The sequence below is a fragment of the Peromyscus maniculatus genome, chromosome 11, assembly GCF_049852395.1.
Source record: "Peromyscus maniculatus bairdii isolate BWxNUB_F1_BW_parent chromosome 11, HU_Pman_BW_mat_3.1, whole genome shotgun sequence".
NCBI classification, from domain to species: domain Eukaryota; kingdom Metazoa; phylum Chordata; class Mammalia; order Rodentia; family Cricetidae; genus Peromyscus; species Peromyscus maniculatus.
The window spans coordinates 30,009,528-30,025,034 of record NC_134862.1 but is presented as its reverse complement, the minus strand read 5'-3'; the positions used below and the strand labels follow the sequence as shown (position 1 = coordinate 30,025,034).

The 15,507-nt window shown below is 49.3% G+C and overlaps 1 protein-coding gene and 1 pseudogene across 2 annotated transcripts in view; both read right to left on the bottom strand.

Annotated features, from left to right (window-relative positions):
* Nucleotides 1–15,507, bottom strand: part of C11H2orf76 (chromosome 11 C2orf76 homolog) — a 116,254-nt gene that overhangs the window by 90,692 nt on the left and 10,055 nt on the right. The window lies entirely within an intron of this gene.
* On the bottom strand, nt 12,184–13,965 carry LOC102907655 (prohibitin 1-like; annotated as a pseudogene).

The window sequence follows — 15,507 nt, the reverse complement described above, 5'->3', positions numbered from 1 at the left end:
TGGGTAAAATGCTTACTGTCCAAGAGTGAGGAGTGAGGTCAGCTCCTCAGGACACATAGAAAGCCAGACTTGTTCCAGTGCTTCTGTCAAAAGATAGGAAGTGGAGACAGGAGACTTCCAGAAGCTTCCAGGCCAGCTAGCCTGCCATGCAGAGAGGGGGATAACGAGGTGGAAGGGGCTAGAGAAAGAGATGGCTCAGCAGTTAGGAGCACTCACTGCTCTTACAGAGGGACTGAGTTCGATTCCCGGCACCCATGTCAGGCAGCTCACAACCGCCTGTAATTCCAGCTCCAGGGATCCAGCGCCCTCTTCTGGCCTCTGTGGGCACCTGCATCTGTGTACCCCAGTGGTTCTCAACCTTCCTAATGCTGTGACCCTTTAACACAGTTCCTCACGTTGTGGTGACCCTCAGCTATAGAATTATTTTTGTTGCTACCTCATAACTATAATTTTGCTACTGTCATGAATCATAACGTGAATATCTGTTTTCTCATGGTCTTAGGCAACCCCTGGGAAAGGGTCATTCAACCCCAAAGTGGTCGTAACCCACAGGTTGAGAACTGCTGATGTACACAAACCTACACTGACCCAGATCCAGGCACATAAATTAGAAACAGTAAATAATAAGGGCTGGAGAGACGGCTCAGCAGTTACGAGCGCTTTTGACACTTCCAAAAGACCAGAGTTCCGCTCTTAAGTTCCACAGCAGATGGCTCACACACATCTGTAACTCCTGCTTCACGGGACCCAGTACCCTCTTCTGTCCTGCTTGAGCACCTGTACACATGTGGAATACACAGACACAGACACAGAAGTAAATCTTTAAAAATAAATAAAAAATAAAATAATAAACAAAATGTGGAAGGGGAGGACCAACCCTCAAGGTTGTCCTCCGGCCTCCACATCCACACCATGGCATATATGCAACTTCTCCCACATACATGAGCACACACATACACGAGCACCAAGAGTGACGGCCCGTATCTAGACTAGATGGTTCCGACATGGGTTGTGTCCCTTGGTGCTGTGTATGTCAGAAACTTGGCCCCCAGTGTAGTGGTATGGGGGGGGGCAGGACCTTCAAAAGATGGGAACCTCCTCTGGAGATGGGGCTCAGCGGCAGAGCACATGCTCAGCATGAACGGGGCGCCTGGGCTCCATTCCCAGCATCACGTGGTTATACTCCAGCTACATAGTGAACCACAGCAAATAAATCCAAACAGCATGCAGCGGTTGGGACACCAGAATCAAGTCACATGCCTGGAAGGAGTCTGAGCTTGTCTCAGCCCAGCCTGGGAGTCCTCACTATCCTAACCCACGCTCCTCCCACACTCAGCCCCGCCTGGGAGACCTCACTATCCTAACCCACGCTCCTCCCACACTCAGCCCTGCCTGGGAGTCCTCACCATCACAACCCATGCTCCTCCCACACTCAGCCCCGCCTGGGAGTCCTCACTATCCTAACCCACGCTCCTCCCACACTCGGCCCAACCTGGGAGACCTCACCATCACAACCCACACTCCTCCTACACTCAGCCCCGCCTGGGAGACCTCACTATCCTAACCCACGCTCCTCCCACACTCAGCCCAGCCTGGGAGTCCTCACCATCACAACCCACGCTCCTCCCACACTCAGCCCTGCCTGGGAGACCTCACTATCCTAACCCACGCTCCTCCCACACTCAGCCCTGCCTGGGAGACCTCACCATCACAACCCACTTTCCATGCGTCCTTCCAGCTGCAATCCCAGCTCATGGCTTCCCACACCGTCACCAAGTTTGGGCTAGACCCCTCCACTGCCAGGCTCTCCATCCTCCAACAACGGGACCCTTCAGGAAGCAGGTCAGAGACTCCCAATGTAGGACAGCTTCAATCTCCGTGCCTCCTCCCTCAGGCTGAGCCTGGCCCTGGCTCTCCTGTTAAAGGGTTCCTCACAAGAAAACACACAGCCTGCTTGCTGTCTTCTAGATCCAGCAACTTGGGCTGCATGAGGAGCATAGGGGGCATGAGGGCTCCTTGCTGGCTGACAGCAGGGTTGGGGACAACCTGCGTTCCCCGGGACACACTAGCAGAGCAGACCCGCAACGACATCGTGGGCCGCAGAAGAGGTATGAAAGCCGAGAGCAGCGGGACAGCGCCGGCCTGGAAAGCATGAGGCTGGACCACAGCACCCCAAAAGGCATCAGAGAGGGAGGGAGAATGGGAGGGGAGAGGGGATGAGTAGAGCAGGGAGGGAGGGGTGAAGGAGGGACCTACAGGAGGGAAGGAGGGGGGAAGGGAGGGCAAGAGGGAGGAAAGAAAGGAAGAGAGGAAGGGAGGGGAGGAAGGAGATGGGCAGAGAAGAGGAGAGGAAAGAAGGAAGGAGACATAAAGAAAACCTTATTGTTTCCCAACAACAAAAAAAATCATTTTAAAACCAAAATTAATCTTTAAATATCTATAAACTGGAGCATTCAACAGCAACTCAATATCTCTGTATTACAGGCAGTTCGGCTGAATTTAGACTGGGAACACCCTGGTGTACAGGCTCAGACAGGGCTTTGAAGAGGGAGAGTGCCCGGGGCTTAGGAAGGTCTTTAAACCTCCCCTCTACAAAACCTGTTCTGGCGGGTGCCTGCTGGAGCACCCGGTTCCCTGGTGGCCAGATAGTCAACAGCCCCTCCAAAGCCCTCCCTTAGAACCAAGGGCCACACTGGCCCAGGCTTCAGCATGCTTAGGGGTTTTAGTGCCACCAGAGCCAGGAGGCTTCCAGACTCCAGGCCTCTGAGCGACAGAAATTCAGGAACCAAGGAAAGTGGCGACAGGCTGCCTGCCACAACACTCCAGGACCTTGCAGCTTCCCAAGCCGGCGCCTCCTGGCTTGGCAGAGTTCCCAGCTGCACAGCCAGGAACCCAGCAAGGCTGGCTCCTGAACCGCCAGGGCCTGACACTCGCACAAACATGGAAACACATGTTCACATCTCACTGGGTTGTGGGCTTTACACTTGATCTATATCAGCTCGAGAAAAACATGTAACTACACTTCGGTTTTGGCGGTTCATGTAGTTTGTGTCTACGAAGTCGGCTCTCAACAGTGACTTACAAGTCATGAACCCCTGCTAAGACAACCACAGGAAGTGGGGGGGGGGTCCCAGGAACCTCTGGTCCTGGCACTTCCGTCAACTGATCAAGACACAAACCGTGCCGTTCTGTCGTGCATGTCTGTTGGTCAACACCGAATTCACAGTCGATGACAGTGACTGAGTGTCAAAGCTGCCCACTGTACCTGTTGGCTCTGTGTGCGTGGCCTTCTCACACTTACGAACACTCAGTGGTTCAGATCTACACCTGGGGGTATTACGTGCAGTGAAAGATGGGGCCAGCGAGATGGCTCTGCCTGTCACGGGCTCTTGCTGTGAAAGCCTGAAGACCCAAGTTCAATCCCAGAGCCCAAGGGAAGAGAAAGAGGGAAAACTGTCTAAGACAGCCAGGGCTATGCAGAGAACCCTGTCTTTAAAAAAGGGGGGGGAGGCTGATTCCACCGAGCATTCTGTGGGCCTCTATATCACACTGTGTGGCACATTTATGACCCTCGTACACAATAATACTAACTTTTTAAAAATTAAAAACAAAATGAAAAAGTAAAAGTTGGGGCCCCGGAGACGGTTGCATTGGTAAAGCGCTTGCTTCATAAGCATGCGAACCCAAGTTTGGACCACTAGAATCTACAGAAACAGCCAGCACAGGGGTGGTGAGAGGCCTTAGCAAGTAAACGCCCTTACCACTGAGCAGGACAACCTCGGTTTGAGTCCAGATCCCACACAATGGAAGGAAAAACCAGCTCCTGAAAGCTGTCTTCTGACCTCCAGTATGTACCCCCACCACGTACATATAGAGGCCATTTTTAAACTTGAAAAAATGGTTGGGGCTGGGGAGATGGCCCAAGATGTGCGGCCAAACCTACTGTCCCGAGTGTGACCCTTGGGACCCACAGAGTGAAAGAAGAGAAACGATCCCTCCGTTGTCCTGGACCTCCACACATGTGCTATCACATAGCACATACACATATAATAGATAAATCAATGTCGTTTAAAAACTGATGGGTCAACTTAGAAGTGATTTGAGGGAGGGAGGAAGAGAGAGAGGTAGGGGAGGGGGAGGGGGAAAGGAGGGAGGAGAGAAAGAGGGAGGGGGGAGAGAGGGAGGGAGGGGGAGGAAGGGAGGAAGAACAGTCAGTACAGTGGCACATTCCTAGAATCCCAGTGGCAATATGGCAGGCAGAGACAGGCAGATCCTTAGAAGCTCAAGGAGAGCTAGCCTAGTCTACTTAGCAAAGTCCCAGGCTATTAAGAGACCCTGTCTCAGAAAAGGGGAAAGTACCCGAGGAGTGACATTGAAGGTTGTGTTTCACCTCCAAACACACGCAAGGCAGGCACACACACACACACACACACACACACAACACACACCACAACACACCACACCACACACACACACACACACACACACACACTCACATGCACACACACACACACACACACACTCACATGCACACACACACACACACACACCACACCAAACATCACCACAACACACACACACACACACACACACACACACACACACACACACACACACTGGTAAGGATGTGGAGCCATTACAGTCCAGCCACTATGAAAATAAGAATGGAGGGTTCCCAAAACAAACCCCCAAACACCCTTTAAGAAGTACTGCCATATGCCATATGGAACCCCAGTGCTAGGTAACAACCTGAGAGATCCACACAACCCACACACTCACACACCATGCTTACTGGAGCACCGTTACCAACAGTGAATTACAGAATCAGCCGTGTCTGTGTGTGTGATGTGTGGTATGTAGTGTGTGTGTGTGTGTGTGTGTGTGTGTGTGTGTGTGTGTGTGATGCATGGTGTATAGTATGTGGTGAGTAGTGTGAGGTGTGTGTGTGTGTGAGAGATTTAGTCAGAAAAGAGTAACAGTATATCTTCTGCAGGAATATGGATACAATGGGAGAGATACTGTGTTGAGCAGTCTCTATGGTATGCTGATTTAGAGGGGTGTTTCTCAACCTGTGGGGTGCGACCCCTTTGAGGGGTCGCCTAAGACTATCAGAAAACACAGATGTTTATATTATAGTTCGTAACAGCAGCAAAATTGCAGTTACGAAGTAGCAACAAAAATCGTGTCATGGTCGGGGGGTCTGTATTAAAGGGCCACAGCATTAGGAAGATGGAGAACCACTGCTCTCGAGTCCTTCACATGGACATTCAAGACTAGTTTAGCTGGACAATGTGTCTTAACTGAGAAACCTCCCCTCTGACTGCCGCGGCGGCCGCACAAGTTCACATTCCCACTGGAGCAAGCAACAGCTGTCTTCTCCCCACGTCCTCACCAGCGCTGACTGCCCATTTCCTTCTTCAGGAAAACCATTCTGACTAAAGTGAGATGGAATCTCAGATTTCTTTCCACCCTGTGAGTCCTGGGCGTTGAACTCGAGTCTCAGGCTTAGCAGCGAGTGCTGTGACCGCGGGGCAATCTCAGCGCCCCCATGAGACAGAGTTTCAATGCAGCTTTAATCTACAGCTCCCTGATGGCTAAGGGTGCGGGCTCTATTTTTCAAATATGTATTGGCCACATGTGTCTTTGAGCAGCATCTTTTCAGTTCTTTAGGACATTTATTAAGCATGTGACTTGCTTTTTCTGGTACTTTTTCCAGCCATTTGTATATTCCACATATCAGTGTCCTGTCCAGTGCTGGTGAAGATTTGTTTTTCCAATTCTGTAGCTTTGCCATTTCCTCTGCTGTACTTCTAAATGCATTTCATCCTTCCTGTCAGTTCTGAGGATTATTTCCTGTGCTTCTGGAGTCCTTCTCAGATGCCTCTGCCTGCATCTTTATGTGCAGTGGTAGTGGTCAGAGGCATCAGATCCGCTGGAACTGGAGTTAGAGCCTTTTAAGAGCCACCAGACATGGGTGCTGGGAACTGAACTCACGCTCCTCACTGACCAGCTTCTGAGCCCCTGCTTGTATCTCAGAATTTTCCCCTCCAGCATTCTCGAAGTTTCAGGTCTTACACTGAGGTTTGTGCAAGGTGAGAGCTGCGTGTTTGGTTTTATTGTCTTTCTTTTTTATTGTCTTTTTATTAAGCTTTCCCAACCAATGCATGTTTCTGACACCTCTGTCAGAATTAAGTGACTGTAGCTGTGTGGGTTTATTTCTGGGTCCTCAATTCTATCCCACTTGTCTATATGTCTGATTTTGTGTATGGCTGGAATTTGAACAGGCACTTGGGTGGAATAATTTTTAAAACCTGAATCATTTTAGAGTTACATATATTCTATCAATTTGAGTATTACAAAGCTCAGGATTTCCATTTGCTTTAAAGGTCATAACTGCAGAGGGGAAGTAAAAGTACAGCTTTCCAAGAAGTATGGTTTATCTACAAACAAACAAATAAATCATATTCATATTACCTTAAATGCTTAGTTTCCTCTATATTTAGAGATCGGTATTATTAGTGTAAAAGTTTACAGTTTTAAGTTTCTAAATTTTATTTTGTTTATTTTGAGGGTGGGTGGGAGTATGTGGAGATCGGAGGACAGCCTATAAGAGTCTGGTCTCTCTTAACCATGAGTCAGGGATGGAATTAAGGTCACCAAGCTTAGCAACAAGTGCTTTTACCTATAAGCCACCTCACTGGCCCTGTTTTCTTTAAAAACAAGCTGGCCTATTATGTGTGATCCTGTGATGGCTTCTTGTATTATTTATTCACTAGTGCATGCAAGGGCATGGGCGGGGGGGGGGGGGATGCCACACTGCACAAGTCAGGGTCAGGAGACAGCCGTGGGATGGGTTTCAGGGATGGTGCTCACACAGTCAGGCTTGCACAGCAGGTGCTTTCCCAGGCTCTCATCTCAGCTGCCAGGTGGTTAATGCTGGTTGTTGGCATGATGAAGAAACAGCCAGGAGACTAGGGCACCCCTCGGAGTGCAGAGTGCGTCTAGGAGGTGTGTGCGGAGACCATTAGATCACGGGACTCTAACCTAAGGAAAGGATTAGATGAACTCCGAGGACAATGGCACTGTGGGAGGCAGTGAATGGTGGGAGGTAAGGCCTGGCTGGAAGGAGATCACTGGGAGCTTGTCCTTTGAGGTTATATTTGCCTTGGACTCTTCCTATATCCTCTTTCCTCCACTTCCTGTCCTATGTGACATGAGCCACTCGGCTCTATCCCCCTTGCCATGATGGACTGAGCCCTCTGCTGGACCCTCCCTGTATGAATGGACTGAGCCCTCTGCTGGACCCTCCCTGTATGAATGGACTGAGCCCTCTGCTGGACCCTCCCTGTATGAATGGACTGAGCCCTCTGAAACTGTGAGCCCCAAGAAACCTTCACCCCTGAACTTGTTTTCTTTGGTATTTTGGTCATGACAAGAAATTAACTAAGAGTAACAAAACTAACACAGATGACCAGGTATAAGAGATGAAAATGGGCTGGAGAGATGGCTCCGTTGGAAAAGTGCCTGCCACACAAGCATGAGGCCTTGAGTTTAATCCCTGAGCCCCACACAGGAGAAGTAGAGAGCTAACACCCCTGAGTTGTGCTCTGACCTCCTCACACACTACGGTATGTAACCTAACCCTTCCACACACATACACAAGTAAATATATGTGATAAAAACATAGAATCTAAAGCCAATAATAAGAATTGGTAATGTAAAACTAAGAACTTAAAAACTGGGACTATGTGACAATCAAAGGAACATCTGGAAACTCGCTGCCCTTTTTCTTTAATTTGCTTACACACTATAAACCAAAGTACCATTATTCTAGAAAGATCGGTGTGATCATATTTCACTGACAAAACTTTTAAGAAAACCACTTCTAACATTAATTCAAGAATGGTTGTAGCTGGAAAGATGGTGTCTTAGTAACTATTCTGTTGCTGTGAAGAGACATCATGACCACTGCAAGTCTTATAAAGGAAAGCACTGGGGGCCGGCTTATAGCTCCAGAGGTTAGAAGTCTACCATCATCATGGCAGAAAGCAGAGAGCATGGTGGCAGGCGGGTGTGGTGCTGGAGAAGCAGCTGAGAACTACATCTGATCTGTAGCCCAAGAGACAGAAGTGGGGAGGGAGGGAGAGACTGAGATTGATGGGACCTGACATGGGCTTTTGAAACCTCAAAGCTCACCTCCAATGATATACTTCCTCCACCAGACCACACCTTCTCCAAAAAGGCCACACTTTCTAACCTTTCTCCAATAGTGTCTCTCCCTGGTGACTACACATCCAAATATATGAGCCTGTGGGGGCCATTCTCACGGAAACCACCACAGATGGCTTACTAGTTACGAGTGTGTTGAACTTGGAGAGAACTGAGTCCAGATCCCAACACTCAGGACAACTTACAACTCCAGCTTCAAGGAATCCAATGCCCTCTTCTGAATTGCATGGGCACTGGCACACACATGCACAAGCCCACACACAGACACACACAGAAGAAAACCTATAATAAAAGGATTCTTTTAAAGTTTGGATCATTTTTGGATAAGTTAAAAGAAAAACATTTCACCTGCCAATATTTAAGTAACATGGTAGGCTCAAAATAAACACGGGCTAATCTAATAACTCCCACGTGTTCACCCGTGTTGGTGAAGCGTGGCGACCTCAGCAGCTGAGGATGGGTCATTATCAATACCAAAGAAGTAAATGAGCATGAGATCCCTGTACAAGCCTGGAGTCTATGACCTGCTGGCATCAACACACACAGCTCCAGACTTGCCTTGGCCATTCGTGGTCTTTCATCTTGGGCAAATGTGCAAATAATGCTTGTTTTCTGTGTTGAAGACACGCGAGGCTTAGAAAATGATCCAAGGCAGCCAAGTTTTCCAGATTTGGGAGGAAGACTATTTCATGCACATCTGTTTCTCTCTTATGTCTCTCTGTCCATCTATCTTTCTGTGTGTCTACAAGGCTATTAATTAAGGTGTCTTCCTCAGTCACTCTCCACCTTCTTTATGAGACAGGGTCTCACTGAACTGAGACCTCACTGATTCGGCTTGACTGGGCTGGCAAATGAGCTCCAGGGATCTACCTGTCTCTACCTCTTCAGTGTCAGGATTACAAACAGGGGCCACTGTGTTCAGCTTTTTTGGCCTCACTGTATAGATCAAGCTAGTCTCAAATTTACAGAGATCTACCTGCCTCTATCTCTGCCTGTGGAGTGCTGGGATTAAAGGCGTGTACCACCATAACCAAAGTGTGTCCAGCTTTTTATGTAGGTTCTGGGGGAATGTGAACTCGGGTCTTCAAGCTTGTAAAGTAAGCACTGTACCCAGAACCACCTCTCCAGCCCCACACTTTCCTTCTTAGACAAGGCACAGTGAACAGGAACCTATTTCCCTTGATCACAATCATCAGGGAGAAGGTCCATGCCTCTGTGCTGGTCTCTTATAGATTTTGCATGCATTATGAGCAGAGGTGGTGGGTGGCTGCTGCTGGTTTTTGTTTGTTTGTTTGTTTAAGATGTGTTTATTTATTATATATACAGTATTCTGTCTGCATGTATCCCTGCAGGCCAGAAGAGGGAGCCAGATCTCATTACAGATGGTTGTGAACCACCTTGTGGGTGCTGGGAATTGAACTCAGGACCTCTGGAAGAACAGCCAGTGTTCTTAACCTTAAGCCATCTTTCAAGCAGCTGCGCAAGACAGAGATGGGATCTGCAGGTCTGGTTACTGTCTGGTAAAACAGAAGAGAGGGTCTCCCTCAGAGGAAAGCTGCTCGGGGTCCTGTTATAAAGGTTTGGATTACCTAAAATTGGGGTTCTACAGCTGTGACACCAACACACGCATGTGTACCAATTCTGAGCCACACAGCCCTGACCCCTGGGACTTTCGGGGTGAGAGGAACTGATAAAAATAAGTGCTGTTGGCTGTGCCATGAACAAGAGTTCTTTGTCTCTGACCGGAGAGTCTCATGTCTTCTGTCAACATCAAGATTCAGATAACCTGGCGGCAGATGTGGTTAGTTGGCAGAGTACCTGGGTTTGATCAAACCAGGCATGGCAGTGCACAGCTGTGACCCCAGAATTCAGGAGGTGGAAGCAGTGAGTCTAGAACAGTCCAGGGTACAAGAGACTCTGTCCCGAAGAGTGGGGTGTGTGGGACTCATGAGATGGCTGTCTGGTTAGTTCTGTCAACTCCTCACAGTCTAAAATCACCTGGAAAGAGGGTCTCAATGAAGGATTGTCTACACTGGTTGGTCTTTGCGCGTGCCTTTGGGGGTGGGGCGGTTATCTTGATTATGTTAATTGAAGTGGGAAGACCCACTGTGGGTGACACCATTCCCTAGGTAGGGGTCCTGTCTCTAAGAGTGGAGAAAGTGAGCTGAACTAGCGTGCACTCCTTAATTGACTGCTCTTTGTTCTTGACTCTGTTTGGCTGCTTCGAGCTCCTGCCATCCTGACTTCCCCACTATGATGCACTGTGACCTGGAACTGTTATCTAAAATAAACCCTTTCTCCCACAAGTGGTTTTTGCCAAAGTATTCTACCACAGCAACAAGACACAAAACTAAGACAACAGCTCAGTCACTTGGTAGAGAACTCGCCTGGCAAGCACAAGGACATGAGTTTGGTCCCCGGAACACACATTAAAAAGCCAGGTGTGGTGGCGAAGCCTTATAGCTGAGGACATGGAAACGGCAGGTCCCTGGGGCTTGCTGGCCAGTCTGCAGGCAAGCTCCAGGGTGGTGGGAGACCCTGTCTCGAAAAAGAAGTGGAAATGGCCTAAGAAACAACACCCAAGGCTGTCCTCTGGCTTACACATGCACGCATATACAGGCACAGGCACACCCACAGACACACGTACCCATATATACACAAACACACACCTAAGACGATTCAGGTGACCTAAATGTGAGGTTCTCCACTCCAACAGAAACCCATTTCAAGGGAGGCACCCACAGAGGCCACTCTTTGGGACTACAGAGCTCAAGGGACTGGTACAAACATAGCTTGATAAAGCAAGTAAGAGTGAAGCCATTAGCTCTGGCCTCACAACCAGAGTCCTCTCTCGGGTAAGCGACTGGGAAACTGGCCTGGCGATATCTCAAGTAACACAACAAAAGGACAACCCTCAATTCCCTGAGACAAGGGGACCTCCCCTCTGACTGTAAACAAGCAAAGAGCTCAATTCCCAAAGCCTAACACGGCAAACACCTCGCTACTTGCTTCTGTCTCCGGGTTGTAAAAACACAGGCTGGAGATGTGGGTCTGTCAGCGGAGTGTTTGTCTAGCATGCAGAGCCCTGAGTTCCACCCCCAGCAGCATAAACCAGGCACAGTGGCACACTCCATTATCCCAGCACTCAGAGAGTGGAGGCAGGAGGATGAGAAATGCATGTTCATTCTTCACTATGTAACAGTGGCTAGCCTAGGCTACATGAGGCCCTGTCTGAAATGAACGAACAACAAGGAGAGAGAGAGAGAGAGAGAGAGAGAGAGAGAGAGAGAGAGAGAGAGAGAAGAACCAATTTTGTGACTTGTGGGAGGAGGGTCCTCTGTGAAAGTACCACAACATTTTCTGCCTGGCAGACCATGTATCCTCCTCTTGGGCCAGAAAGGTGGCTTAGGTACCTATATCCACTGAGCTGTTAAGTCCTCACTCCCAAGTTCTCCAGAAGTACTCGGATAAGGGATACAAGTGACCTACCCTTCAGGCATCTGTCTTCTTCTTCTTCTCCTCCTCCTCCTCTCCCCCCCCTCCTCCTTCTCCTTCTTCATTTGGTTTTTCAAGACAGGGTTTCTATGCAGCCTAGGAGCCTGTCCTGGAACTTACTTTGTAGACCAGGTTGGCCTTGAACTCACAGAGATCCACCTGACTCTGCCTCCCAAGTACTGGGATTAAAGGCGTGCACCTCCACCACCTGGCTTCATCTTTCTTCTTGCTATATATGTCAAGATGGCCTCAACTCTAGAGCAGTGGTTCCCAATCTTCCTTTTTTATTGTTTTTTTTCATAACTAGAGATCTGAAGTGATTTTTACTTTTATTTCCTTCACTGTAAGCCAATCAGGAAATTTCGCAGTGATTTCTGGGGTGGGACAGAAGGAAAGCACCACTCAGAATAATCAAGGCCATGGCCTGCTTGGCCTGAGAAGGTGCAAGCAGGGACGGCCTCACTGGGGAAGCTGGAGGAACACTCACTGTCCCACTGGCACCTACGGGTGGTGTCCCAAGAACAGGGAAGCTGGTAAGCAAGGTCCTCAGCAGCTGCCATCACCTGCGGTGGCCGGTGAGCTCAGCGGCCCTGGCGTCATCCTCAGCAGAGGTGGTGGCTGCCTTCTGCTGCTGCTCAGCCTTTCCACCACAGATCTGGTCCTCTCCGCTTCCTGATGAGCCCCCTGTTGGACTTGCACCCCTTCTGTGAACTCCTTCCCAAAGGTCAGATGTGTCCTTCCAGGACACGTCATTCAGGATGAGCCCCAATGTTGCTGCTCGCTCTGTGAGGTCATCGCTCACCTGCCTGGAGACCAGCTCTCATTGGGTGATCAATTATCCAGCATCAAAGCAAGCCACTACCAACTTGAGGATCCCCGTGGTGAGGGATGGCAGCACCCACTCATCATAGTCCTCACCGATACTGGTGCAGACACAAAGAAGCTAGCTGGCCACCAGTCGGAAGAGGATGTGTAGTGTGATGTTGATGTTCTGCAAATCTTTGCTACCACTGATAACCAGTACATTCTGTGGTCGAGAGCAGCAGTCAAAAATAATTGGTTTTGCTGGGTGGTGGTGGCACACGCCTTTAATCCCAGCACTCGGGAGGCAGAGCCAGGCAGATCTCTGTGAGTTCGAGGCCAGCCTGGGCTACCAAGTGAGTTCCAGGAAAAGGCACAAAGCTACACAAAGAAACCCTGTCTCGAAAAACAAAAAAAACAAAAAAAAAAAAAAAAAATTGGTTTCTGTACCCAAGGAATGAGAAAGTGTGTCCCTTCCCCTACCAAAACCCTGTACTCCACGGAACTAGTAGAAGATGACAGCTCTGTGCCCCGCATCCATATTTATATGAGGCGGCTTCACCACGCTTCCTGTAACTGCTGAACGCAGGCTGAACTTGCCAATGGACTCAAACACTTTGGCAGCCATGATTCCTTCTGTTGTTCTCACTCACACCTGCTTTCACAAAGACCGCCACGTGAATTCCCCAGCCATTCTCAACCTTCCTAACACTGCGACCCTCTAATGCAGTTCCTCATGCTGTCGTGACCCCAACCATAACATTATTTCATTGCTACTTCATAACTGAAATTGTGCTACTGTTATGAATGGTAATTAAGTGTGTTTTCTGACTGTCTCGGGCAACCCCTGTGAAAGGGTCCTTTGATCCCCAAAGCAGTTGTGACCCACAGGTTAAGAAGTGCCGTTCTAGATCCTCCTGCTTCAGATCTTCAACCACTGACCTCCAAAGAGCCCGGATTATAGGTATATGCCGTCATGCCTAGCAAAATGCCGTTTTAAGATCATACTCTTAGATCCCATGGGCCAAGAGTACAGTCTAGGCCCAACAGGGAAGGCTGGTGTCTACTCAGTGCTGCCTGAACCCTGGCTGAGAGGGTTCTTTCTTTAGCTGATGACCTAGGAATGTATTGCCTGACACCTACTGACCTGGGGTACCACACACACTATCCACTGTGGTACTGACCTGGGGTACCACACACACTCCACTGCCCCCCATCCTCATGCTATATCACCTTTGAGGTTCAGCCCTACGAGATACTCGGATTTTATTAATAGGGTTTAAATGGGACTCACAATTTGTCAGCTTCCATATAACAAATATCTGAGATGGGAATGGCCCCATAGGCTCTAATATTGGAATGCTCGGTCATTACGGAAGTAGTGCTCTTGAGAGGAGTCAGGAGGGGTGGCCTTGCTGGAGTCGGTGTGGCCTCACTAGAGAAAGCTTTGGGGATGCGCTTTGGGGTTTCAAAAGCTCAAGCCAGGCCCAGTGGCTCTCCTTACTGCCTATGGATCTGGATATAGAACTCTCAGCCATCATGTCTGCCTGCACACCGCCATGCTTCTTGCCATGAGGAAAATGAACTAAACCTCTGAAACTGTAAGCCAGCTCCAATGAAATGCTTTCTTTTATAAAAGTTGCCGTGGTCACGGAGTCTCTTCACAACAACAGAACACCGACTAAGACACAACAAAAAGAACAAAAGGTTTACTTTGGCTCACAGACCAAAAGTTCTCAGACAAATAACCATCTATGGCCCGACTGCTTCAGGCCTATGGCAGTACAAGATGATACAAGAAGGTGGAAGAGAGAGGCCACTCACCTCAAGGTGAGGGAGCAAAAGACCAAGATTACCCCGCTGATCCAGAGACCTCCCACTAGTCCCCATTTCTCAGAGTTCTGCTACCTCCCAACAGCACCAGCTGGAGGACCATGCCTCTAACATACGGGCTTTCAAGAGATGCCCAAGGGGGCAGGTGAGGCGGCTCAGTGGTTAAGAGTTCTTGCTGCTCTCTCAGAGGACCAGAGTTTGGTTCCCAGCCTCACAGTCACTTATAATTACAGCTCCAGGGAACCTGTGGGAGCCCGTTCTCGGGTTCCTCGTGGCTTTACCCAGCAGGTCCAAATAGAGGATGATCAGGACCACGGGCCTGAGTGCAGGTGTCTGAGATGCTCTGCACTTGGCTGTGCTGGGGGAGAAGGTCTTTTGCTCCACCCCTTGGCATCTCTATAAAAACCCTGGGCCAGAGACAGTCGGGGCCCGTTGGAATAGGTTCCAGGCCCTCTCGAGGCTATCCTTTATTTTCTACTTGTTTATCTCCGAGATATTCTCCGCAATAAATCCTTCTATCTAATATTTCCTGCTGATTGCACTCAAGAAAACTCTGGGGAACTGTGGGGGTGGTGGGTAAACGCCCCACAGGAACCAATGCCCCTTTTGGCCTTTACGTGACCACACTCAAGTGTACAAACCTCTCTCTCCCACCTCCCTCCCTCGTGCGTGCATGTGCTCGCTCTCGCTCTCTCTTAATTTTTTTAAATAAAAACCTAAAAAATTCAAACCACAGAAGGGAAGGGAACTGGCACAGCCCAGAGGGTAGAGTCCTCAGTGCCAGCTCAACACCCTGCTGACTCCCACAGCTGGGTGTGCCACAGAAAGGGGCATCCCCAGAGGCTGGTGCCGCCCCACCCCCAGCAGCGGAGGGGCCTCTCCAGTCTGGAGGAGCCGCATGTGGAGAAATGCTAGCAAGACAAACCCCCTGCCATCTGTCATCAGTGGGTGGCCAGGATTTAAAGCAAATGACCCAGCTCTGGATGTCCCAAGAGTCTATTGCATAAAACAGCAAGCTGTTGGCCGCTGAATCACAAGCAATAATTTTGCCATCCCTGACTGTGCTGGGATCTCATCCCTGTCAGCAAAATGTGGGGGTTACATCCCTACTCTGGGGATGGTTAATATTGATAGCCATAGCCATCCTGG